The following is a 7,308-nucleotide window of genomic DNA, read 5'->3' on the forward strand; positions in this document are numbered from 1 at the left end:
GCTGCTCTTCTCACCACATCTTAAGTGGTAATAAGGCTCAAGTAGCCCTTGGGAGAGGCATAACATTTCCCAAAGACTCAGGCTTTTGTATGTCCCATCTGGGATTTTAGAGTTCAATTCAAAGGTTCTGGAATACCTTGACGCATGCCATGATTTTAGATGGAACATCTTTTTTGAGACTAGGGGTTTATTTTAAGATTATTTCAAATCCATGTACCTAGCATATCAAATTGTGATTTCACCATGATTTTTATTTAGGAGGAGTCATAGTGAAGTATTCTATGGATATGGCCAAAATCAGTGCAGACAGATGTAGATTTATGGTGTATCTAGTGACACTCAAGTGTCTTTTGAGGTCCTTCCCTTGCCCAGAATCCTCCCCAGGCCTGTGGGCATTTCACAGTAGTAATTTCGTGTTCTTTCTCATAAAAGGGCCTTCCAAAATAGAATGAACCTCAGGCCCCCTGAAGCCCAGATCTGCCCCTGCATGGCAGGGTCTTTGTAACAATCACAAGAACGCCTCAAAATCTTAGGAAGAGATTTTCATTGAGTTCTGGCTGTCAGGAACACAATAGGAGCCAAGAAGAAGAAAAATGTTCATTAACAGTTTTTTAAAAATGAACTGAAAACATGAGTTCCAGAAACTCAGTGAAGTCCCACCAATCATTTCCAAGTGGAGAGGAACATTCAAAAGCTACCCTCTTAAATGATTGTTTGCAAGCTGATCACCAAGATCCCCTCTCCCAAGGGGGGCATCCCTGCCCCAGCCACAGTGAGTGTTAAATGCTAATGGCTCTCAGCAGAGACCTGCTTTATACCGTGGGAACCTACTCATCCAGGAGGACACACAGGGTGGGTGGGGCCCCTGACTGACATGGAGGTGTAAAAGGCAGCGCCCCCACCGCCCTTGCCTCAGTGGGATAACTCTGTGATGTGATTCATGCTCTTGAGCTCCCTGCGGGATCAGACCAAGCTAGACTCCACCTGCAACCACTCCTCCTTTCCTCACTGCCTTATAAGACACTCCCAATAAGCCCTGCACATCTGATTCCCCACCTCAGGCTCTGCTTCTAGGAAATCTGATCCAGGACCAAGCCCTTCTCGAATGATGCTGGACCTATACCTGACCTTCCCCAGCAATCAGAGGCCCTCTGCCTCCAGGACTGTCCATTCCAGGAATGGTTGACGCTGATTGTTAAGTAGGTCTTCCTTAGTTTGAGCCAAGTAGATTGAACCTGGTTTTAAGAAAACAGTTCTCTGCTCTACCCCAGGCCCCTTCCCTGTCTTCTCTTAACCTAAACCTTCCCAGACCCTTCAGCTAACCTTGTGTGGAAGGGTTCCTGTTCTCTCACTTCCTGGGTTCTTTCCTCACCGCGGTGCAGTGCGGCAGAATCCCACCATTGGTGCCCACCAAGACCGAGCCCCACATTCCCCCTGAAGGCTGGGGATTCACGGAACAGGACTTCCGCCTATATAGAGACCGCTTCGGATGAGCCCAGATGCTCATCAGGAATTCAGGCAGCTCCACCATCTTAAGCCAACCATCAGCTTCAGCCCACAGTCCCTCTCACATGTGTTTCTGGTTGGCTACATCTTCCTATCTTCCTCCAGGACATGCTCGGGCAGTGTTTCCCGTACCCTGCTCACAGGACTGTATGCTTACTTCTGCTGCATCTGATGTTGTGAGCCTGTTTTCTCAGCCAGTTGAGTTGTATTTTGCACCCCAATTACATCATCTGGCCACATCTTTTCACAGCATGTTACAAAATACCACTAGGTACAGTCCAGAAAATTTTTAGTTGGAACTCAAATATGCATTTTTTACATTTTTATTTCATTGTTATTAGAATTCTTATGAACTTATACTGTTGTAGAAAAATATAATTAGCACATCAAATCCATTAGCTTCTTTTGATATAAACGTAAGTTAAAAAGTGAATTGATTCACTCTTAATCAAAATCTGTAACCCCCTGTGGTACACAGTGGCAGGAGTTGTGAAGGCGGTATGTGAATGACTGATGTTTAGGAAACATTGATTCATAAGATCAACATGTGTGCAATCCCTATCCTAGTTTAACTTTTTAATAAACATCCTGAGCAGGGCAGGCATGGCAGGAGTCTCGGGGCCTACTCCTGTTTGACAGCAATCCACCAACCAGGGTTCTTTGTGTGCAGGCATTTAACTATTGTGTTGTCATCCTCTTATGCACAGTTCTCCATCTTGCCAAAAAGGTGTCATTATTTGTCAACTCCTTTTTTGAAATTCAGATCCACATGATGGGTTTTTCCTAATTTCCTAGCCTCGTACCCCTGCCAAACACGTAAAGAGTATGGCCAAGCTGACCCGTGGTGAGGACCACTTTCTGCCTAAGATACACTATCTCACAAATAGTCCCAAGTGGAATCATTCGTAAAATGGCCCTCAAGCCCACAGCTCCATAGCTGGAGGAGTCTATTGCTTTCTCTGCTTTTGAAACCAGGGACAACATTATCTACCAACTTTGTCCAGTCCCTCTTCAATTCTGAATGTTTGAAGATAATCCCAGATAATCTCACGTGCATTTTATTTTTAACCATAGCCTGGAGTGTGATCCCTCCAGATTGGAAATAGAAACGCCTATCAAATATCCAGATACTCTCTTGCCAGCCTCCTCTTTCCATCTTATAGTCTCATTTGTTCATCTTATGCAAATTAATCACTTAAATAGGCAAAGAGTTTAGTAATTGTGCTTTTCTTTTCGTCTGTTGCCAGTCAACCTTATCGTGTTCCAAAAGCACCTTTAAAAAGTTATTTTATGGTTTTAATAAGCTTTGTTTTATTTGTAAGACATCCCTTTCCTGGGCTCTAGGCCTCTAGATATTATTCATACAGATCCGTCGCATTGTTTGGGACCCACCTGTGCCTCTGGAACCCTCATGCCTATCTGCATCCTGTCTAGCTATGAATTTATTGCACAGTTGTTGGCATCAAACACATCTTCTCATGGTACCTCTCTTTCTTAGCTTATGACTTATTTGTGTTTGTGGTGTCCGAACCCCATTTTCAAGAACTTCCCATTCTGTTTGATGGGAAGGAGAACACTTTTTATAGACTCCAAGTCACCTTTAAACTTTTGGAAATCTCTGCTCATAAACCACAAAATTCACAGCCCGAGCAGGCTTCTCATACCCAGCGCTCATGAGCCGTAAAGATGACATGAGAATTTCCTCTTAAGTTGCCCATCACCTCCATTTCCCCAATCAGTTCCTCCTGGTTATTTAGAAGTTGAGAATAGCAGCTCCACCCACTGCTTTCTCATCCTTCTGAGAGGTGAATCCATCACCAAGTTAGGTCAAGAATGTGTTGTGCACAGGGATACTGCAAGGATGTGTGTGTGCAGCTGACTCCACCACCAGACACATCTCCTGTCTTTCTCCCTGGTTTCAGTAGCAGGAATGAATCACTCCTTCCCTGCATTTGACAGTGGCTGTGGCATCTTGTCATCACGGTAGAACTTTTGCTTTTTTTCCATTCATCTCTGTTATTTTCTGACATGAAAACCGGTATACAGATGCATAGATTATTTGTTCTTAACTTACAGAGACAGCTTGTTGCTCGCAAAAAAAAAAAAAAAAAATCTATTTCTTACAAACAGAACCTTATAAAGTATGCCTTCTCTTTGTCATATTCTAATCAAGGGTCCCATTCTGTGTGATCTCGCTGACTCCCATGCGGTTCTGTGGAGCTGACCATTCCCTCTACCACCCCTACATCCGCCTCTGACTTCCCCCAACTCTGTTCTGTATGGTGTGGGCTGGCCCACCCAGCTACGTGGTCTTGGCTCCCTTTGCTAAATGGCTTCCTGCTAGTTTTGGCCAATGTGAAGCTCTGGTGGATATTGTGGGTGGGAGGAAAGTATTAACGATTCAGATTTGTGCCTCAGCAAAATTATAGGTGATCATCATCAGAGAATAGTTACTTCTGGAAAGGACAAGCTCACACGTGCTAAGATGCTATTAAAATGACCACCCACAAAACAGAAAGAAGTATGGGTATGAGGTTTCTGGAGCTTATGATTGATCTGGCTCTCATAAGTGTTTTCCTGGCAGATACAGTCATGATGGATATGCTGGGAAGACAGAAGAGAAGATACACAGTTATGGAAACCCAAAGTTATAGGGTATGCTTGCAAATTAATTTATTAATTTGTAGGACTTTGTTAGGAGGCATGATAGAAGATGAAGCCAAAAAAGAAAAAAAAAATGGATTGGGTCCAAAGTAGAAGGACCCTTGCTAACAGCCTCGCTAAAGGGTTGGTGCTCACCATGGGTGAGCTCGTGGGAGCTCTAGAGCTCTGGGGTGAGGAGAGTGGGAAGACCAAGTGGTAGTAGGACAACTCCATGTATCATCTCCTTTGTATACTGGGCTTCTGCAGAATATCGTGTTTGATGACAGTGTGCTGTGGCTTAAAACGTTCAAAATCTATTGTTGTGGAGATAGGAAATGTATTGGTCAGGGTTTTTAGATATGTACAACGGCATCTCCTCAAGCTGATTTAGGCAGGGAGGGATGCGGAGGAACAGAGTTCCCAGAGTTTGAAGTTAACCGTTAGCTCTTCTATGGACTGGTAGTCATTGTTCTCAATATTTTCTTTCATGGTACCAAAATCCATTGGGTGTTTAATGACCATGGAGTAGCGGGAGCAATAGGTCAGTCACAGGAAATGAAAAGAAAGCACTTGGGTCTTTTCTCTCTTGGGGTGGATCAAGCAGTGGCCTTTAGGTCTCGTGGGCCCCGATCCCATCCTCCACTCACCTGGCCCTGACCGGAAGCAGCACCACACGGCCTGGGCCTGGCGTGGTTGGGGCGGGGTGGGGGGCACCGGGGCCTGGTGGGTCATGAGCAAGAAGCACAAATCCGACAAACACTTCTATGGGGAGTATGTGGAGAAGCCCCTGAAGCTGGGAGGAAATGAAGCCACCAAGCTCTCCATGGGCAGCTTGGGGCACGACTCTAGCCCCTTCAAAGACAGAAACGATCATGACAAACACAAGGACAGAAAGTGGAAAAAGAGAAAGAAAAGAGAGAAGCAGGGTCTGGGGGAAGAAAGGGGGGAAAATGGAGAAGAGTAAAGGAGGATAAAAAGAAGCAATATCAAAACTGTGTGGAGAACGAGGCAGAAATAGACCCACAGTGTCACACCCTGTAAGATTAGACTGGGCTCCTGCGCAGCCTCTCATAAGCTCGTTAGCCAAACAAGAAGTAGAACAGACAGCACTTCAAGAAGCTTTGTATCAACTGATGACACAATTGCAGAGAAAAGATCCAAGTGCTTTCTTTTCATTTCCTGTGACTGACCTTATTGCTCCCGCTACTCCGTGACCATTAAACACCCGATGGATTTTAGTACCATGAAAGAAAATATCAAGAACAATGACTTCCAGTCCATAGAAGAGCTAAAGATTAACTTCAAACTAACGTGTACTAATGCAATGATTTACAACAAACCAGAGACCATTTATTATAAAGCCACAAAGAAGCTATTACACTCAGTGGTGAAAATTCTCAGCCAGGAAAGAATTCAGAGCTTGAAGCAGAGTGTAGACTTCATGGCGGACTTGCGAAAAACTCGAAAGCAGAAAGGTAGACCAGACATCTAGTAGAGTGGGGAGGATGGCGGCTGCTGGCCGAGAGAGAAGGAAGACTCTGGACATGCTGAAGCACAAGTCTTCAAAAGCCCCAATAAGGAAAATAAAAAGAAAGACAAAGATATGCTTGAAGATAAGTTTAAAAGCCGTAATTTAGAAAGAGAGCAGGAGCAGATTGACCGCATTGTTAAGGAATCTGGAGGAAAACCGACCCGGCAGCTTGTTAATAGTGGGAATTTGAAAGAAGAAAACCAGATGGAACAACAATGTTGGGACTTCTCCATCCTGTGGATCCCATGGCAGGAGAACCAGGATACTCCCCTGCAAGACTGCGAATGAAAACTGGAAGACTTCAGTCTGGAGTGAATACTTTGCAGGGTTTCAAAGAGGATGAAAGGAACAAAGTAACTCCAGTGTTAGACTTGAATTATGAACCCTACAGTTCTCACACACCGCATCATGACTCCACCTTTGCAAATATTAGCAAGGATGATTCTGATTTAATGTATTCAACCTGTGGGGAAGACTCTGATTTTCTAAGCGAATTCAGCATCCATGAGGTTTTGGCCACATGCCAAGATTACCATATGTTATAGCAGATCGTTTACTGGATGTTTTAACAAAAGGAGGGCATTCTAGGACCCTACAAGAGTTGGAGACATCATCACTTGAAGATGAAAGTCATACTAGGACACTTGACATGGCAAAAGAAATGGAGATTACAGCAATAGAGCCAGCTGGGCATTTGGACTCCAGTGCTCAAGACAGGCTCACAGCATTGAAAGCAGTAAACGGACTTTGGTGCTCCAGTTGAAGTTTTTTACCCTGAAGGAGCTGAGATGTTCCAGAAGAAACTTGTTGAGACCACCAAATTGCTCAGGCAGCTCCAGGAAGCCCAGAATGAGCATTTAAGCACCAGACCCCCTCCCAATATGACCTGTCTCTTGGGTCCCTCATGTACAGAAATGCATCTTGCTGAACAAGTGACCAATAATCTTAAAGAACTTGCGCAGCAAGTAACTCCAGGTGATACCGTAAGCATGTATGGAGTTCAAAAAGCAACGGGAATTTCCATTCCTTCCCTCGTCATAGAAAACAACTTTGTAGATTTAACAGAAGATTTTGAAGAACCTAAAAAGACTGATGTTGCTGAGTGTGCTGATGGGATTTGAAGCCAACTGGTATTTGATTCTATATTATGTACATATTTTTTCATTCCTAACTTGGAAATGCTTTTCAGAAGATATTAAATATTCGTAAATTGTGTTTTTAATTAAACTTTGGAACAATCAATTTTAATGTTCCAGAGATTGGACTTATATTAGGTAATAAAGCTGAACCTGGGAATCTGAAAAAAAAAAAAAAAGCAGTGGGCTTTAGGCTGAGCTTCCCAAGTGACTCCCACAGTGGCACAGCAGAGTGAGCCCACCAAGGGGCTGACTGCCATGGCAGGGCAGGAAGCTGCTGCATCAGGAAACCCCAAGCACCCCTGCCCAGCTGTGGCTCAGTGCCAGGCTGGCTCTGCCATGGCCCTGACCTCAACAAGACAACCCGACCCCACCTCATTCCCAACAAAGCTTTGCATGAGCCCATCTACTGGGCAGAGCCTACATCACACGGCCATATCCCGGCAGTAAGGACGCCAGGAAATGAGGTGTATGTTATCTTGTTTTTGCATT

At 44.4% G+C, this 7,308-nt stretch overlaps 1 pseudogene; it reads left to right on the forward strand.

Moving 5' to 3' along the window:
- Positions 1 to 4,879: 4,879 nt before the first annotated feature.
- LOC105820666 lies at positions 4,880 to 6,801 on the forward strand (annotated as a pseudogene).
- The last annotated feature ends 507 nt before the right edge of the window (positions 6,802 to 7,308 follow it).

This window comes from Propithecus coquereli, unplaced genomic scaffold (assembly GCF_000956105.1).
Source record: "Propithecus coquereli isolate 6110/MARCELLA unplaced genomic scaffold, Pcoq_1.0 Scaffold533, whole genome shotgun sequence".
Taxonomy (NCBI): Eukaryota; Metazoa; Chordata; class Mammalia; order Primates; family Indriidae; genus Propithecus; species Propithecus coquereli.